Genomic DNA, 21,057 nt, shown 5'->3' with positions numbered 1-21,057 from the left:
AGTCATGCAACTGCAGTCTAACAAAACGTACTGTAACATCTGCTGCTGGTAGAGGAAACAGAGAGAGAACACTGACAGAGGCTTGTTGTGAAATCCAGTTATTGGGAAGATTTTTACAAACATGAACGAAACACTTAATGCTCCTACACCAGAAAAGTAGGTACAGTACAGTGAAATGGGATTTTGAAGAGAAATCCTCCGGAGAGAACACATTTTTTGTTAAACCAAAGCTTTTTTAAAAAAATATATATATTTTCCCCTTTTTTTCCTCCCTTTTCCTCCCTTCCCAGCAAATCTTCCCTGTGCTGGGATGGTTTCTGAGTTGTTGGCAGCAGTTTCAGAGCTTTAGCAAAGAAGCAGAGAATCTATTACTGAGATGAAAGTCCCAACCAACCTTTTTAGCATGTGCCAGAAGCCTTGGCAGTGAGTCCTGTCCACAGTAAATACCTCCACACAGAGCTAGGAAGGCTGAAACTTCAGCAAGGTCACTCACCTGATGGCTAGGGAGGTGAGGCACACAGATTGCACTGACCTCACTTAGGATTACACAGTTAATTCAGGAAAATATCAGAAATACAAGTTATCCACACCTACTGCCTTTACCATGTCACCTCTTACTTTACTGAAATTTTTATTAAAATGTGTAAAAATTGTATCTTAAAAGACTTTCAGTTCTATAAAACCTGCAGTGATGGAGATTCTGCAGTACCCCTTGTTAATCATCATTTCATTTGAAATGTGAGAAAGAAAGGCTGAGCACTGTTAAGGAAGAGCTGGATAAAAAGGAGGTTTCCTAACATGAAAAAAAATAGTGCTTGATCTTTCACTCACACTGCCCCTTATCCTCTACAGATCAACACTATCTAGTTCTTGGATCTCAGTTTTAACTACCTCTGACCAGCTTGTACTGGCTTTTATAAAAGATAAGCAAGTTCTATTATGACTTCAGGTAAGAAAGGTTTTTACTGAGACCACACTGTAATAAATTGTCTGGTGTCTGTTCTAGCAGAGATTTAGTAACCTTGAAAGATGTAAAAAAGATTAAATCCCAACTACAAAATCTTGAAGCATTTCCTTAAGAAGAGAGGTCTGTCTCAGATTAGAAGAAAGTCCCACTGTGATTTTCCACTAGCTCCTAGAAAGAGACTTAAAATAGTGAATCAGGCAATAGCCAACAGGGACACCCTGGATCAATCCTAATGCGCATCCATGCATGCAAGACATTTTTTAACATATAAGCCAGCATCAGAAATCCATGCAGCTGTGGGATAATCTCCCTGCCAGGACAATTTCATCCTAAATCTTTATACTTAAAGACTTAAAACCTAAAGAATGAGTTTTGATAATATTTCCAAATCTCCAGTTTTGTTAGCTTTAGAATTATAGTTCCCTGTGCACTTACTATCAATTTAAAATGTCCAATTCTTATTTGAACCTTGCTAAATCCTTTGCTTCAAAGAGCCTTGGTTTCAACAGTCTATCTAGAATTTGTCAGTAAAGGGAAGGAAAAAGAAAAAACTTTGCAAGGGCCTTGGATATCAGAACCAGCTCCAGGAGGATGTAACTCTGGGAAACATAAAGAAGTATAACTTCAAAGGGTCAGAGAACAAATGAATGAAACAGCAGAAGAAAAGCCATCTCTCATCTTATTTAAGATAATCGGCAGAAGAAGAAAAGGTTACCTGCCTCCACCATGCAAAAGCAGGCTTCCATTGGTAAACATGTTAAACCAAAGCTGTTTAAAAGCACTTTTGCCACAGATGTTGCTTACATTTGCACACAGGAACTTCAGGAAATGCTTGAGGTGAATGCAAAGAGTCATGAATATAGGTACCTGGAAACACTTTATAAAGTGCTATAACTTTCCTGTAGGCAATGGAGCTCCATCAGTTGCACAAGACAAGAATCTGTCCCATTCATTAAAGCTTTCAGATCTCCAGAAAAAGAGGTATGTGTTTCGAGTTGGTCTTCATGGCTTAAAATCCCAAGGAGACAGCAACAGAATGGAGCAGTGCATGTGAAAATCCTCCAGGTAACAACAGGTGATGGCTCAAAGACATTGTTATATCAGGGGATAGAACTGCAAATGGATCTTAATTTTGCACATCTTTTTAGGAGGCAAAGGAGGGCACTGCCAATGAAATATGGGAGCACAGATTCTGCTGAAGATGTGAAATCAGTCTTAAATGTCTGGGTATAGCAGAAGTTGGTCTAAAGTAGTTAAAATTTTGTTTCAGGAAGTACTGTGATATTTTTAGATTAAATTACATATAGTTACTCATTTCTATCTCTGTACAGAAAATTATGGGTAAAAATATGGAACAAGACTAAAGGAGACCACTGTAAGCCAGGGCAATGCCTCACTTAGCCCTATGCTCACCAGTATCAGTGCCTTATGGGAACAACATACAGCACATGTAGGGCAAAGAATTTCTATGATGTACCCTCCCAAGCAGCAGTCATCCCGGGATTTGCACAGATGAAGAATATTACATTTAATAATGGTTCATGGTCTCTTCATCCTTTAAAATGCCTTTTTGAACTAATTTATAATTTCGGCCTCCATATCATCCCTAGCAAAGATTTCAACAATTCCACTGGGTGAAAAATTATGGTATAATTTATTTTAAAACCTGACAGTTTGGCTGAGTGCCCTTGAGTTTTTGGGTTGTTTTCACCTTCTCTTTGCTGTTCAAGATTTTCTATGTCTTTACTGTACTACCTTCAGCCATCTCACTTCTAAGCTGAAGGGTCACAGCTTATGCATGGAAGTTGTTCCATTCTTCTCTGTCCTTTTTGCCTTCCTTTTAACTGGTTCTCCTATATTTTTTTTTCTGAACACAAGGGTGGCTGGGATTATACTTTGTATCCAAACTAGAAAGGCACAGGATTGTGTAAATGTTCTCTCTTTTCCCCAGAAAAATGCCTTCTAAAACACGATAATATAGGATTTGCTGAGATCTCTGTAAAGCCTCAATAATTATTTTGTTTCTTCTCATGTGCTCTGCACACTAAACCAATTTTTCAGGAGTGTATCCTCAGATCCTATAGACTTGGCTCTTATTCTAATAAACTTCAAATCAAAGCCCTCACTTAGCAGGCCCTCTTGCTTTTGCACTTGAGTTGTATAATTGTTCAGCCAAAACATCCTGCCTCAATGATGCCAGGCACTTTAAAATGAAAATATACAGACACTTGGGACAGCTATACAAGTTATTCCAATAATTGTTGGCCTGCCATGCTATGTTTGATACAGTTCTGTTTTGCAGTGAACATCTGGTGTGCCTCTAGATAACTCAGTGCTTTGGTAGGTGCTCTGATTTTGGGCTATGTAGCAGGTTCTGGAGATGATTGTGACTTGAGATAAAGCTCCCAGGAAATCAGCATTCTGGAGTCACTACTGGAACAGGATTTACCAGGAAAAATGTTATGCAGGGGCACATTTTTCACAGTATTTTTTCCAATGCATCCTCTATGACAGAAGGTCATGCTGGCTCTGAGTTAGTTCATAGAATCATAGAATCATTAAGGTTGGAAACAACCTCCAAAATCACCTAGTCCAAGCATCTACCTACCAGCAATATTTCCCCACTAACCATGACCCTCAGTGCCAGATCTTGAACACCTCCAGTGACAATGACTCCATCACCTCTCAGGGCAGCCTCTTCCAATGTATCACTACTCTTTCAGAGAAGTTTCTCCTAATATTCAACCTCATGTCCAGCCCATTTCATTCCTAATCTGCCTCATTTCTCCTCACGTTGTGCATTTGGGTTTCAGGATGTAAAGTCTCATGCTGTGTGTGTGACATGCAGCCTTGCTGCCTCATGGTAGATGACCTTCCCTTCTTCCCTGCCTGTATCCCACTGGGTTGCTTTGGGCAGATGACTATTTTGTAGTTGTTTTGGGAGTCACTGAGGAAGGACCCAGCCACTGTCCAGGAGATGCTCTGAAACAGGAAACACTGCAAGGTCCTTTGCTAGAGACTTTACAACAGATGCAAAGTGGTGAAAATGATTTCACGCAACCAAAGGTTTGTAATGTCAACTGTTTTCACATAAGAGAATGGATGGGTTGCATGTGATCTGCTCCTCTTTATGTGCCCAGCCTCAGGGACTGTGTGGTGAACCCTGGGAGATCCTTAAAATAATTTCAGAATGATAATTAAGAATTAATTACTGGATATTTACTAACACATCAAGTTACCATGTTCAACACACCTGGCAAACAACCACCTTCAATTTATGCAGGATCAAACCTGCTTAATCCATTAATCCCCACAACATGTTGAAGCAGCCAGGGTTTATTGTCCTTATTCTGCAGAAGAGAAGAGCTCATGAAGCAAAGCTGGATGACTTTCTTTAGTCACAGAGAAGACTTTTCTTTTAGCTCTTCTTCCTGTTGCCAAAAATCCTACCTTTTCTAAAATAAAGGGCTTAGTTGGAAATGCACTTAAGTCAACGGGAAGACAGGCTGCCTTTGCATCTGTCTGGGTTGAGGAAATGGGGATTTACACCATGGGCTGTGCTGGGATGCCTCTCTGCACCTCTCACATGACAGTCAGTTCTCACGCTCACACCCTTGTTTCATGTCTTTCAGGCAGATTCAACTCCCTCCAAATAACTCCTGGATTAAAAGTGCAAGCTCATGCTCATCCAGTGCTAAATCACAGAATCACAGAATCACAGAATCACTAAGGTTGGAAACGACCTATAAGATCATCCAGTCCAACCATCCACCTGTCACCAATGGTTCTCATTAAACCATATCCCTCAACACAACATCCAAACGTTCTTTGAACACCTCCAGGGTCGGTGACTCCACCACCTCCCTGGGCAGCCCATTCCAGTGCCTGACCACCCTTTCAGAGAAGTAGTATTTCCTAATATCCAGCCTGTTGTTCCTGCTGTAAGAGGAATGAAGAGTACTCAGCTCAATAAACTGCATAAATTTAGTATAATCTAAAATAGCATTATTCAAAAATAGGTTCAGAGTAATGAGAACCAGCATTTCTTGTAATTGTAATTGCACGTGTGCACTACAGAACACCTTTCTTTATAACATCCAGGCTGTAGAGCTTTCTGTTTTGAAGAACACTTATATTTTCAGAAAATGAGAGATCAATAAAAAGCATTAAACATGGTTCATGGTAACAAGAAACCAATGGAAGTTTATGACCAATCAATCCATTTAATTCTGCCAAAGCAATAATCCATCAGTGGAGTTATGAATTGTTAAGCCAAGTTTGCAGTTTTAAAATGTCACCCAAAATCAATTGCTCCCCCAATTAGACCGTTAGTTGTCAACAACTTAGTTAAATAATAAGCCAGTGGTTCACATCTGCTTGGGAACAGAGTCAGGGTTCCACTGTTTCCCTGGCTACTTGAGCTGAATTCACGTCTGATGGCATTAACATGAGTGTGGGTAGGAAAGCAAAAACTATGCTGGAAATGAAATCAAGTTCTCCTCCCACTGCCCAAAGCACATAAATCTTCTAAGTTAATGGTGCCACAGAATAGGTCTGATTGACTTCAGTGGGGGTTGGGGATGCACAAGGAATGTGAGGTCAAGCCCCATGTACTGCTGACCTCTCTTAGGAGGTGTGTGTTATTGCAGCCTCCACCAAAACTGCTTCCCAAAGCCCATCTGACATCATTAGTGTCTATGTATATACAGTGCTGACAGCTCCTATAGACCCCCTGCTTTGCTTCATCTCTAAGCAAGTAGCAATGGGAGGAGCTGTGCTGTTAAGAGGGCCTAGAAGGATGTGAAACCAGGCTCCTGCCCTTGGCTTTTGGGGTCAGTGGACACCAAGCATCAGAGTGGAGATTGCTCCTACATGGGATCAGCTTCATCCTTTCTCTTCATGGAGTGAGGTTAGAGACACCACATGGAAGTGGGAAGATGAGACATGAAGTACAGAATCATAGAATCATTAAGGTTGGGGAAGGCCATTAAGATCATTTAGTCCAAGCATCAAATCATCATCACCATGCCCACTAAACCACGTCACTCAGTTTGATATCTATCCTTTTCTTGAAAATCTCCAGGGATGATGACTATACCAACTCTCTGGGTGGTGAGGTATAGTTAAACAGAAGAAAAACACAAAGAGGAGGAGAGTATTCATAGAGTGGTTTGTGTGTTGCTGGTTTGGGAAGAGCGGAAAACATCTCTGTGGAATTAGTTTTAAAATCAGCCTTTAAATTGGACTTTCATAATGTCTGCTTCCAAAGGTTGGCTCAACAAAGCACTAAATCTTTTTCATAGCCCTGAGATTCAGAAAGTTCTCCTTGATGATCAGCCTTGTTAGATCCAAGGACTCATTCTTTTGCAGCCTTTATTGTGTGGCAGGAAGAAAGAAAAAATGAGTTCTTGGAAGTGAAGACCCTCCTTCTGTTCAGGTTTAAATAAAGAAAGGGTCACTGCCCTTGGAGGCTTGCCTCTCTCTTTTCCCTTTCTCAGACCACATAAATAGTAAAGTAACACCAGCCCATAAGCTGAATATATCAGGTTGTGATCAGTACACCAAAGCTTTTACAACACGTGAAACTCATATATGCTGTCATGTGCACAGTGTGTCACGAGCACTTCAGTTCTACCTAGGATTAAATGAGCAGAATCCTGTCTTTCTGTGGTGCCTCCTGTTGCACAATCCCTGGAAAGCATCGTGTCTCTAGCGTAAAATCTGAGAATGTTTTGAACATTTTTAAGATCTGAATAGAAAGCTGATGGTAGGATTAGTAGCACAAATGGAGAAAGGACTAGGATTGCAAGTGGGAATTCTAAAGCACACGTCCTTTTCCTTTATCATCCCCTTTATTATCAGAGCTACCTCTCTCCCTGGTTCCTTCTCACTTCATATTGCCTACACAGTGCCACTCACCAAGTCAGCTGTGGCTTTCATCATTCCTTTACTTTTTCAGTATTTTGAAAATTTACCATGCTTGAAAACAAGACAAATCCAACCTAGCTGTCCTCTGCTGCTCCCTCGCACTGCTTGCAGCAGATCAGAAGCACCCCACAACAGGGTCCTTCATGTGGTTGCATCCAGCAATGCTACATGGGGACACTCATCTCCAGATGCAGTTGGGGCCATCTAAGGATCTAATGGTGGTCCTGGTTGCAGACACATAGCACAGGGCAGCCCAGGGCTCAAGCACTTTACAGACAATGGAGACAAAATCTCACTGTTCTCTGACGTAAAGTGGGATGCATAATGCCAATAGTCACTTGTGGTAAATACAGCTGGGTTATCACCATATTGATTTCTAGGTAGGTACAGATACATATATATATATTTTCTTTATTTCAATGCCTTTGCCATAGGGTGCTGAGGATGACTGCTGTACATAACCCCAGTTACACCCTTCTCTGTTCTCTGAAGGCAGAGATATTATCTGCACCCCTGCACCCTGTCTTTCTTTGTACTCTGTAGAATATATTCAGTTTAAGTATGTTCTCCCTTACTTGTTGTTTTCTTCTTTAGTCTTGTGTCTTACAAAACACAAAAAAATCACAAAGAAACTTTTTTTCCTTTTTTTTTTTTTTTTGTTGGAAAAAAAACCTAAAGTCAAAAGTCATTAAATATATCGGTCTTCTCTAGGTCATCTGTACCTCTCCTGTTCCTCATTAGGTAATGGGTTTATGCCCGCTGCTGTCTTTACTGTATTTATAGCACCTTTCTCCTTGTTTCCTAACACTCCTCAGTGGTTGTAATTCATTTAGCACAGCAACCTTTCTGCCCTACATGCTTATTTTATTCCTTGATCTCATCCTCAGTAATGTGACCTCATTCTCTTTTTTTAAATGATTCTTCTGGGACTTCTTCTATCCTTATCCTACCCTCTGGCTATCTGCAGAGGTGGTTCTTCCACCTTGGGCTTTGTAGCCTGGCTCAAGCGCTTACCACCCATGAATGCAGCTCCTTCTTTCCACCCATGCCTAACAAACCTTCCAGGATGTGAAAACTTGCTCAAATGAGGGCAACACAAGTCTTTATCAGTAACATAGCACCTACATCACCCGCAGGTAGGGCTATTCTCCAAATTTAGGCCATACCAGGGATATGACAGATGAAAACCTCTTATCCACATCCCACGTATCTGACATGCTGTGACAGCAGTGGGTGGGAAATTGTGGGCTCGTTCTTTCCCTTTCTTCATTTCTACTAGCACCCACAGGGAAGAGAATGGGGCACTACAGAAACATCTCAGCCCCTTGTTAGTGAGGGAAGTCATGGCAAGCTGCCCTCAGTTTCAAAGTCTGTTGGACACCTTAGAGTCAGTTAGAGCCTTATTTAGTCTTATTCCCCAGCAGAGATGAGCATTTGCATTTGCAGAGCCACTGTGGCAAGTTTAAAAGGAAGCGGTCTGTTCTCCCCGCTTCCTGCTGAACACAGGAACTGCCACCTCCCAAAACCACCTCTAGAAGGTCTGCAGTGAATTAATGAGGCCCTGGTAAAATTAAAGCTCCTTTGGCAAAAACATCTGATAGAAAAAGCAAAAGCAATTGCGCGATAAGGATGACCTGAAGCACAGGGAGTGTTTAGTCTGTCCCACCAGTCCCTGACAGAAAGAAGTTCATGCACATTTGAAGATGAAGATAACATAAGAAGATAACAAGAAGTGGTCAGAGCCTTACCTGTTCCTTCCATGATGCACAGCACTGCACCTCCTGCAAGAAAATCCCTATGTTCTTCTGTACCAGGAATGGGCAGAAATAGCTGTGGAATGATGGGGGAGTCCAGTCCCAGTTCCTGTCATCCTGCCCAAAACAAATCAGGCAAAGAGTTGATGGCAACTCCCATCCACGTAGGACACTAAGAAAAGCTAATTGCCATCCAAATACAGGTAGGACATCAATGACTTTCTGTGTCCAGGTGAAAATAAGAGTGAATCTGCTAAAACCTGTCTTGATCTCACAGGTAGCTTTTCTTATTGGCATCAGATACCAGATAATTTACAACATTCTTGCAATTACATTGATACAGGCTGTCTCTGGCTGAGAATTTTTTGTATGCATTACATAAATCCCAGAATGTGCCTCCCCAAAATCCTTCCTCTCTGGGATTACAAGGTCTTAGCATTATGAAACTGTAGAAATGGAAAGCTATTGTGATTTTGGAACAAGCAGTGTTTCATTCCAGTGTACTTGGAGGCCAGCATAGAATCATAGAACCAATTGAGTTGAAAGAAACACATAAAGGCCATCTAGTCCAATTCCCCTGCAATGAACAGGGACACCTACAGCTCCATCAGGTGCTCAGAGCCCCTCCAGCCTGGCCTGGAGTGTCTCCAGGGACGGGGCATCCACCACTTCTCTGGGCAAACTGTTCCAGTGTTTTACTACCTTTATTGTAAAGAACTTTTTTCTTATATCCAGCTTAAATCAAAACAGCTATGGAAAGGAACATTTCCCTCATTAGAGGCCACAAACAGGGCTGAAAGCAGAAGTCAAGAAGTCTCACAGTTCACTCTTCCAAACTTCCTAGATAAAAACCTGATTTTTAACTATTATGAAGATGCATTTTTAGCACTCATTTACCCATATGTCTGGTGCACAAAAACATTGGTTATAATTTCACAGAAGCATTCTCCTGCTGACACGTCTCTAAATGATCCCAAACTCAATCACAGAACAGTGTGGGTTGGAAGGGACCTTAAAGATCATCTCGCTCCAACCCCACCCACTGCCACCCACTAGATCAAAGTGCCCAGGGTTCCATCCAATCTTTTATCCTTGAGAGGAAATTTTTTTGTTTAAGCCTTAGTAATTTAAATTCATGTAGATTCCAAGGAGTTTCCCGAAGCCATCCTGGAGCTACCTGCAGTCAGCCCAGGCAGCAGGTGAATGAGGCTGCTTTGTTTTCCAGGCCAGTCTCGCTCTCTGTGACCCCAGCTGAACCAGCAGGACACAGCAGCTTCATATCAGGCCATGTGAATGCAAACTAAATGCAGTAAGCAGCCCTAATTAATGTTCTTCATGTTTATTTGAGTCACCAAAGATACACATCAATCTAAATAGAAAATTTCATCGTTGCGTGGGGACTATAGGGCTCAGTTCATTCCCAAATGTGTCCTGGATAGAGCCCAAGATATCTAATACTGTGGGGAAAACACATATTGAGTGTCAAATTAAAGCAACAGCAGCTCTGCTACAAATGGCAACTTCCTTCTGGAGGAGTCAAAGATGCCTGTATGTGCTGCTGCTTTTAAATGTACTTTCAGAGTATTAATAGAGCCGATTTGTTTAGAATAGTTCCTCTCACTCCAGTTCCTGCTTTAACTCATACCCAACTGCTAAGCAGACTGTGGCTGTTCTTTTGCTAATGCACTCCCTCACAAATCACAGCCACGCACAGGTCCCCTCTCAGTATTTTCAATTTAATGGTTGACAAATGTGTCTGTTTTGCTGACTGCTTAATGAGTCTTAAAGACTTTCCAGGCGTGCAATGGGATGCTGCTTATTAGAGCTGCTTATACATTCTTGTATTCGCTTACAGGCTGGTACAAATCTAACATGTGCATCAGTATATTAGGTTAAAAAAAATAGAAACTTCAGTGGGAGTATTCCCATTTACACTCTGACAAGAGTCAGAAACCAGCACATCAAAACTGACAAGATGTATACGTAAACAACTGCTTCACTTGCGTGGTTATAGGGCAGCTATTGCTCTCTGGCTTCACATTGTGAGCCTCCTCTAGAAACATCAAGGCTCCAATCCTGCCAACTTCAAATCTGCTTAATTTCATGCACCTGGGGTTTATTAATGGCTATACATAGAGACTTCTTGTTTTGGTGACCATGCAAAGGGAATATGTCTCTCTGTGGATTTGTACACGCATTTTGGGGTTGGATATGTTTATTATTTAACTACTTTTAGGGGAACAACAGCAACAGCTGCCACCAGCACATAAATGTGGATATTATCACCTGACTTTCCACCTGCTCTTAGCCACTGGTGGAAAGTGTGGTTTGAGGGGCAAGGAGAAATGCAGTAAGGGAGCCCAGGGTAAGGATGTTCAGGGTAGAGAGCAGCTGGAGATGAGGGACAGTCGAGGATGGAGGCATGGGTGGGAGCTGGGGGGCTGTATAAATATAACAGAATTTTGTCTATGGCGTGAGCTGGTTTTCACTGGCAAATCTATTGCCATCTCTCTCTCCATTTCTTCACAAAGGGATGTGTGGGGTGCTGGGATTTGTATGAGCTGTGGGTACGTGGCTGTGCAAAGCGCTTTCAGCAACAAAGAGACAGATGCGGTGAGATGTACCAGTCAGATGGGGTTTGGGGAAATAAAGCACCCCAAAATAGATGGTCACTGGAATAGAAACAAAAAGAGAAATTGTACATTGACCCTGAGCTCATCTGACCAAGAAAAGGAATAAATCCCTCATTTTTCCAGCATAAAAACCTATGCCATTTTCTAGAGACGCAGAGGCCTTAGATCTCGCTGCTTTGTCTTTCCTACTGCTAGTAGGGCATTCAGCCTTAAGAAAACCATTAAGAACATGTTTTCCCAGGGTATCCCAGGCTTTTTACTATTCAATAGCAGGGGGAAAAAAATGAATTAATATTATCCTGTTGATTTCACAAACTGAGAGAGGACTGAAGGATTTTCCCCTTTTAGAAGTCTTATTTTGCAAGTCGCAACTGTACTAATATTAGCCACGTTTGCTGCAGAATGACCCCTTTAGAGTTTAGCATGGGTTTGAAATACACGAGCACGCCAGATGAAAACCGTCAGTCTGAAATCAGTGCATCAAGAGAGAAAAGCTCTAATCTGAGGATCTGACCCGATCTTCTCGGGCTGGCCACCGTGTGTGCATGCTCTCCGCTTCACTCGCAGTGCCCTTGATTTCTCAAGCTGTTTTGAAAGACAAAAAGAAAGTTGGTAATCATACACCAACAGATGGTTCCTGGTTAGCTGCTCTTTATTTAGAGGGAAGCAACTGCGATTCATCAGCTTTTTTTTTTTTTTTAATATAGCTACATGATGATGAACTTCCAACTCCAAATCTATTTCTAAGAAATACTGAGCAGCAAAAGATCTATTAATAACAAATGCTGGGCTGACTGGAGATTTATGTTTTCAACGCACATATTCCATTGTTCATCATGTTCCTAAAGTTTTCCAGTTAATGCCATATTATATATATTGCTTTCATGCCTATAATTAGAAATTAGGTATTTCTTACTTTTCTTTAACTTCACCTTAATTGGAAATTGGTAGCAAGTGAGCTATTCTGTGTTTATTTTGATCCTAACCATTTTAGGGGTAAACATTATTTTCGTAGCACCTACCCCCATGCGTGTCAAAGTTAAGCTGCATCAGCAAACAGTCTCTTGAATCACAATGTACCACACTCCACATACACTTAAAGTTAAGAATGTCCCCAATAGCCTGATTTGATGGTGGTTTGAACTGAAAATTTAACCCACTGCCTTGAAGATGGGAGAGTGTCTGTCTACAGTAAATGAAATATGTTTTACAGTCCAGCTTATGCCTAAGGATGCATTTTCCTTTTGATCTTTTTGTACTGATACAGAAATTCTTGCACAGCTTAGACCCACGAGAAGAGCAGTTTTCCCAAGGTATTCTAATTAGAGGTAAACTTTAAAAAAAGTAACACGATGCTTTTTTTGGGCTTCTGTTTCATTTTTCATATTTGTACCTTAGCAGACATCAGTACAGGCCAGCACCAGAATTTGTGAGTGTAAATAAGTGCACAGATGGAGCAGTGTCCAACTTTTCTTTTAGAGATGTGAAGGATGCTTTCGCTGATACATGTTTTTTTCCAACAGCACAAACTCTGAATTGAAATCAGAACTACTCACTGTTTCACGTACTGAAGTGGGTTGAAATAAAAAGAAAGGTTGCTATCTTGACTTTTTAAAAATTTATTTTATGGGAAGCATTTGAGACTTGTAAAATAGGGAACTATCTCTATAATTAGTTACCTTAAAGAATTTAATACAGTTGTCATGATTTATTCTAAAGATTTCCTCTGATTTTTGTGAGGAACAGTACCAAAGAGCTCTAAGAGCCAAATGCATTTCTTTTGTTCTAAAAAATCTCTGTCCAAACCTCCTCCAATTTTTTTTTATATTTGGGCCAGGTTACTCCCTTACATATCTGTGAAATTCAGGTTTACCTTAAAACCAGTCCCTAGCTGGAAGGATTGGGCCTCAATTCAATACTATTTCCAGGACTCTGCACTGTGCAAGTTTAAAATTTATTGGAAGTTCTTCACTTTTTTTCCCAAGTTATTACCACTACCAAATATCTCCCTCAAAGTTCTTACAAGGGAAAACAAGAGGTAGAGTCCATCTCTTACAGGTGTTTCATGGATGTACCACATTCCTGGCCTTGTTGCCAAAACATGAGTCTACCAGTTTCCTCTGAGGAACACTACATTGCCAGTAGACAAGATCACTGATATGAATGACTCGCTTCTTTGCAAAATGTTGCCTTCTTCATCTTCTTTTTGTAAAAATCTCTCTTTATTCTTTTTTTTTTTTTTTTTTTTTTTTTTTCTTCTGTAAATCAGCAGACAGCTGGGCATTTCTTCTGGTGTTGTATTCCCAGTTGACCAGTCAGGATGTGAGCATGCCCAAGCATTGTTGAAATGCACCAGGATGATGCCATGTGTTAAGATATCACAAGGAGACACAATGACAAGTCTCTTCAACACATTTATCCAAAAGCCTGAACCAGTCATTCCAAAGATTCTTTCTGGGCACATCCTCCCTGCAGGGGAGCTCAAGGCAAGCCCTTTGGCTTAGCCAGGACCAAAGTCCATCCCTGCATCCCTGCCATGAAGCTAGGCCCACCCTCAGCACCTGGCTGAGATGCACTGCACTGGGGACACCTCCATCTCCTGCCCTGGCTCTTTGGATGCCCAGCTGCTGCTGTGCTCCTCCTCCTCCCCTCTTTGGCACTGACCTGAAACCCCCACAGGTCACACAGTGGGCAATGAGATTAGGAGTGGGATTTGTAAAGATGATGCCTTTTTAGACAGCTTAACAAGCCAGATGCTCAGCTGAGGATCAGGCCATCTGCTCAAGCCCTACCTGTACCCAACAGGTTATTGTCAGCAGTGCAGTGAGGAGGGGGAGATGATCACAAAACCCAAATCCAGATACCCTTGTATGCAGAAGGACCTCTTGACACAGAGCACGTGGAAGAAAAAAATGGGAGATGACACTCATGACTGATATAGCAAAAGGGAGACGATCCCAGCTGCTCACACGCTGAAGGAATTCTTTCCTCTTTCAGCACATATAAAGGAGCCCAAGTGTCAGTAAAAAGCAAGATTATAATAACTTTGAAACACTGCTGGAGTAGTGTGAACTGAGCCTCCCCTATAAATGAGAGTCAGGGCTGGTCTCCAAAGCCAGCTGTTCCTTTAGTGCAGTGATCTGTCTCCATGCTCACTGATAAGCAGTCTGTGCCCCGTGACTTATAATAAAAGGGAATGATGGTCCCTGAACAAACCCAGAGAAGAGGTATTGATTTGCAAATACTTTAAAAGAATATTCAAGGGTCATGAGTTGACCCTTTTTCAGCACTGACATTTTATATCAGGGAGGATCCTATTGAGATGGGAATTCATATCCTAGACATTGTTTTGTCTTGTTTCATAAATAAGTTGAATAGCTTAATTGATTGACACCCGCTGCACTTTCCCAGCTTCCTCAAGCTCAAAAGTACACTGCTGTTTTCTGCCATAAATAATATGAACTTTCAATCAGCTGCCAGACACAAAAAGGAACTGAAAATTCTTCATACAATAGCTGCAATCTGGCATATGAGGCACTGCAAGTTTAAAAAGGAGAGCAGTATTTGATATCACCAGGTATTCATTTTCTTCTTATGGCAGCAATAGCATTTTTCAAACCAAATGACCTAAAGCCTAAACAAGAAATACCCAGGGGCCCCTGCAGTGAAGAAGGCCATTTTGTCTCAGCATTTGCATGTTCCCAGAGTGGAAGGGGAACTGATTTGCAATTCTGTGAATACAACACAGGAATGGACACACAGATCACTAAATCCAGTCCAGAGGTGTTGGTCCTGCTTCTATCTCCTCTGCCCTCCTCGTCTCTGCTCCCACTCCATCTCAACTCAAGCAATGGTATTTGTCCTCAGAATCCATCCTCATTTCTCTCCAGATTTCAGTCCTGTGGTAGTGATTAACTTCTGAATTTCCAGTCCATGCTAATACATGGTAAAATGAGATCAACATGTTCTCATGGCAGGTTTATTCTTTTAATTACATATATCTTTTTCTCCCTGAGTATTTATCTTCCATGATGGATTTAGTGTTCATTTCCTCTCCTCAGCCTTGGTTTCACAAAAGGAAATAAAAAAGCTTTAACTTTGACTTTTTTTAAAGGCAATTGAATGATCACATCAGCAATCCTGGTGACTTTTGCCAAGCTCTTAGGTAAGCTAAAAGCTTAAGTTTTCAAAAAATTGGTGAGTTTGAAAGTGTCAAAGATTTCCTCTTAAGGGAGAAAGACATGGATGTAAGAGCTTACCTTCAACTGTCCAACTTGGATGAAGTTGGCTTTTAACTTTCCTGCGCTTTAATTTCCTCAACTGTAAAACAGAAGGGACAGCACAGACCTCAAAGGGTAGTAATTAAGGTTTCTAAAGTGCTTCAAGATCTTCAAGTGAAAGATTCAGTTCTAAATGCAAAATGCTTTAGTCTATCGTTCTTTCCTTGCTACTTCTTAAGGACTGCAAACCATGGAGAGGTGGCACAGAGCCAGATTAAAACCAGGGGAATTCCTCCCTATTGATTACAGTGGAAACGTTTTGTGCAAGGAGTTTCAGACTGACTGACTGTCATCAGTGGCTAAGACAGAGCAATAAAAACTGGGAGAGAAGGAATACCAGTGGAAATTATTGCAAAGCCTAATGCAAATGTTAGTATTTTTCTTCTTTGTTAGCAACTGCAAAGAGTTAAGCCTGTTTTTCTTGCTTTCAGATGAAATGTCTCCAAGGATGACCACCGTACGCATCCTCATCTGTAATTAATAAATGTTTGGAAGGACACTTTCCCACTCAAAATATGAAATTATAGATGATCCCTTAATTCCCTAGACGTTTGCAAGCCTTCTCTTGTCAGAATTGAATTTACTACAGCTGATTACCCTGAGAATGCACTGACCTTCTTAGCTCCTGCTGTGGTCTTTATTTTTTCCATGGCAGATAATATGGGGACCAGAAACCAGGGACTTGGTAGTAGGGATTATTTGATACTAATGAGACAAAGCTTATTGTTGATGTTAACTGTTATTACCACTAAAAAAAAGTACACGGCTCCAGACAGATGGACTTCACTTTGTTACACCAGGAGGGAGCGAATGAATGTTGACAGTAGCAGCATCTATTTAAAATCTGGATCACATCTGGTGCCTCTCCAAGGCAGACCATAACTGATCAATCAGAATTATGGCTCTTCGGTCTCCAGACGAGTTAGAAGAAATTCATTATCTGTTTTGAAGCCTGCTTCTCTTTCATCTATTAAAAATGAAATAAGATTCATTGTCACTGGATCCATTTAGCTACTGATAGGAAAAAAAAAAAAAAGGACAGTAATTAAACTAACTAGCGGGCTCCACATCTGAAGACATGATTAATTCTTTGAAACATTGTGCATGTAGGTACTTGGCCTGCACCAGCCTTCAGTTTCTTAGCTGACAAAATAAATAGCCTGGGATTGTATTTCAGTATCTGATTATTTGGTGAAGTCTTGGGAACACCCAAGTGAATTTCTTCAGGCTCCATCAGAGGTTGGTGGCTGCCTTTCAGTCACATTTAGTCCTTGCACTGAGCATGGCACACAGGAGATATCATCTTGTGGACAGCAATGTCCCCATGGTGCCTCCTGCATCATCCTATGCAGCCCCTCCTAGACCAGCAGTTCGAAATGATGAAAATTGACACTGAAATGCTGGAAATTCTATACGCATCAGGGTTGTTGGATTAATACATTCAAAAAGATGATGAGAGCCTTGGCTTATGTCTAAAAGCACAACACAAAAAGATCTGGTCTGGACCACTTAAATTTCTTCACGCGATTTTTCTGATTACAGAGGGAGTTTTTTCTTGGTGCCGATGATTATGAAAGTCACATAATCATGAATTAGCCTCTGAAAATCTTGTTATTGATTCCTTCTTTACTGTGTGTTTTCTCTGAGATCTGCAAGAGCATAGCTCAGAGAGCGGCATTTAAAAGGCAGTGGAGTTTTATTTCTCTCATGCACAACATTTAATAGAAAATGCTGAAAAAATAAGGTATCGTATAGTTACAAAACTTGGAGTTGGTAAAAGAATAAAATAGTATTTCAGGAACAGTGAAGTTCAGAGTTCAGGTTCCAAACTATTACTTGTGAAGAACAGCTTAAAATGCTCATCAACAATTGTGAAATGCCTCTCAAAACTCGGTCAAAAGTCAGTTTGCTATTTTTGATCTATCTGTGCTAATGAAACCCAGAGAAAACATCTACAATCCTGCGTGGAGTAGAAGCAGTGGCTGTAAGCTTTCAGCAGGGGGTCAGGTGTGCAGAAGAGACCTGCACTGTTGTTTCCTGTCCAAATACGCATTAGTTTCTTCTGTAGCAGAGACAGCTCAAAAGCAATGCTTATGGATCATGTCCAAATGGATAATGTGCAAAGGGAGTTTATAATTGCCACCCACCCCAAACTGCTAAACTACCCTTGGAATCAGGTGGGGCAGATTGTAAACCATTTACCTACCATGTACATGAGAGTGTTGTGGGAACTTTACTCTGAATGACGTATCAATGATCTCTTCCAGCAGTATTAACTCCTCTGGAATTGCTACAAATTGTGGATGACAATTTTCTAACCAAGAAGTAAAGGTTAATGGTAATGAAGGTGGAGAATGGTATGAATGATCCCCACACAAGTAAGTTGAAAACACAAAGTGTTTCAAGACAGCACGTCTCAAGAAGCTGTATCAAGTACAAGCAAGCTATAAGGAAGCACTGAAGACTAAGAAGAAGTTGTTTCCATTAAGAACAAGAATATCCCTACCTATACTATTAGCCCATCAACAATATCAGGAGAGTCAAAAATAATGAAGAAATCAGAAGTGTTCATAACTTATATTCGTTCTTGGTCAGGAAGAAAACCACAGGTTGTATTCATATCACAAGGAAAGAAGGACTATTTTTTACTCAAGTCATAATCAACCAATGTAAAACAGTCACAACTGGAATAATGCTTTAATATCAGGACATCCAAATACGTTCCAGGATTGTTAAAAATGCAGATTAGGAAGTGCTGTTTATCTTGCTCCACAGCTTCTGCTCTGAACAGTTTTTCTTGTATTCTCACAAGGAAGTTCTTCTGGAGGTTGATTTTAATAACTCAGAAAATAAATATTTGGGGGCTAGGAAGAAGTGACACAAAATTCAGTATTATGCTCCTTGGAAAAGCATTTCTTATCAAATGTTGAAGGATGGAGGAGGTCCATTGAAGATTACCAGCTCTAATCTGTAAATTTGCGGTTGGCTTTCGTGATGCAGTAATAGCTTTTTATCAGTATTGTGCTACAGTAGTGGAATAAAGCCTTGAAGCAGAGTGGTCCAGAGCAGCTGCAGAAACCCATAGTTGATATGAGATACTCTTCTTCCCTCTACTTTTATGCACGCTTAGGTAATTAACCTCCAAAATGAAAAAATAAAGCATCTGTGAAAAAGTAGAAAAGAAGTAGCCAACCTCATCTAATCTCTACCCAAGTCAGGAACAGCCATGAAGCTGTAAATCACTGAAATATCCTTTTCTTTTCCTCCTTTTTTCGTTGCTGAAATACAGGGCGTTGAATTCCTTGAGCTGAAGAGACAGATTCCCATCTTGCCCTAAACTTTCTGAAATACTCAGCACACACTTCCAATCTCCAAACCACCAGTCCTGCTTTAAAACTGTCCCTGTTGGGTTGGGTGGGGTTGAACTCACAGATCAGGACATGGGAATGTAGAGAGGTATCCAAATTCCTGCTGCAGTCACTGGAAACATAGTCAACACCATCAGTGAAATCTGACCTCCCCACTTCTAAGATGTGTCTCTTGACTCTTTTTAAAGAGGAAGGAAAATGAGAGCATTCCCCCAAATGCTGCATGTGCTTTTCTAGCTCCAGACAGGAAATAGCATTGCATCTGAGCCAGGTTAGCAGGGGATATAGAGCACGACTGTTCTCCCCCAAAATCCACATTATAGCCATCTTTATCTTTCAGCATGGAACTAAGAAATGATCAGCAGGTTTGCTCAGTCTAAGCCTTAACCTTTGGCGGAAATTCCCTCACCTCACAAACAGAGTAGGAAGCACACGCACAGCTTGAGAACCAAAGGTATAAAAGTACATTCTCATCAGATCTTAGATGATCAAGATATGCTGCCGAGTGATTATTTATAGCTGCTTGGTTGTCGCACATGCTTTGCAGTATTCCAGAATGTACTAAAAACAGACCCCAAATGGAGGCAATACCCTGCAGCACCACCTCTGATGATAGAAATATTTTCCAAGCTGCCAATTTCACACCCAAACCAGTGCCTGTTAAATAAACACCACGAGGAGAAACAAAGTACTGGCCCTGGAGTTTCATCCACAATTAAAGAAAACCTGCCAGTTTCTCAGCAATCAGCTATTTCTGTTGGAGGTCTGTCAAACACTTCTGGATGATATATGTTCCTCAGCTGTTCTCGTTTGGAACAAGGGTATAATGCAGGTGTACAGTAATTTTAAAAAGCAATTGGAGAACCTGAGACATTCTGGCTGAATAGGAGGAATCCCATGGTAGAACTCATACTCAGTATTATCTAGTTTGCACTCATAGTCTAAGCACATTTCCATCCCAGTTTGTGCTTGGATTTCAGTACAAATTACTTATGGTTAAACAAGACAAGGAGATTTTTAAATGTGTTGACGGTCTTTTTGCTTTGCAAGCCATGCCTGTTGTCAGTTTTGCACCTCGCAATCTTCAGATCTTCACTCCTGACATTTTTTCTTCAAAGCCCTTTATTTCACATTCCTTGGTTATTCCTCAGAGCCCTGCCCAATCCTCCTGCTTGAACGTCACTCACTCACCTTCCCCACATGCCAAGCATTACACCACTTGTTGACTTACTTAACAATACAGCCTTGCAAGATCCCAAGATGCTTGTCATTGCAATGTTTGGTAATGTAAATACTCTCTGTAAGAAAAATGAAAGTTTTTATAAATTATTTTTTATATTGTCTTTTCTATTGTGCTCTTACTGATATTTTTCCCAAATAAAATTATTAAAACTGAAAGTTTAGCACTTCTATGACTTTCAGAAGAAGTAGAAAGCCGAAATATATGGGGGGGGGGGGGAAAGAAAGAAATACACTGAGCTAGACGGAGAGTGCAAAAAGCCAGTCAAAATTGAGGATCTTGGCATGAGTCAAGGCTCCTCCAGCTGAATTGCAGTAAACTGAGAACTTTTATAAAGCTAGCCTGAAATCTTCAGCAGCCAAATCAGCCTAGCAAAGTAGAGCCCCTTCCCCATGGTCCTCCTTGCAGCACTATTTGCCATCAGCCAAAGAGGCTTCCTGCTCCATCCCAGCCCCTCTGGGAGGTTGTCTGCTTTTTCCCAGCCAGCCAAGTCTACTTGCATTTCCACGATGGCCCAGGTCCATCCCCTGTTAGCCCATGTGCCCACTTGGCATGCCCCCAGCCCCTTCCCCCTGCCTATGTTTCTGTTACTACTGTCCACACATATACAGATTGCAGCCTGATCACCACGTTGGCACTTCAAATGCTCAGCACCTGTTTTGAAGGTTAACAGATAGTGACAAGTATAATCACAGCCTCTGCTAAGTTTTACCCTGCCAGCCAGTCAATTATTTTAGTATTTCTGGTAGTTTGTTTCTCCTCCCACACACATACCCCATCACTCTGTAAGCCAGATCTGTAAGCAGTTGCAATACACTCCACTTTGGGAAGATGCCACTTTTTCTTTCTCCTTTCTTTCTTTCCTGGTGGTTGACAGCTTTCAATGC

Source organism: Phasianus colchicus, chromosome 4 (assembly GCF_987193195.1).
Source record: "Phasianus colchicus chromosome 4, bPhaCol1.hap1.1, whole genome shotgun sequence".
In the NCBI taxonomy this organism is placed as follows: Eukaryota; Metazoa; Chordata; class Aves; order Galliformes; family Phasianidae; genus Phasianus; species Phasianus colchicus.
Note: the sequence above shows the minus strand (reverse complement) of the source record.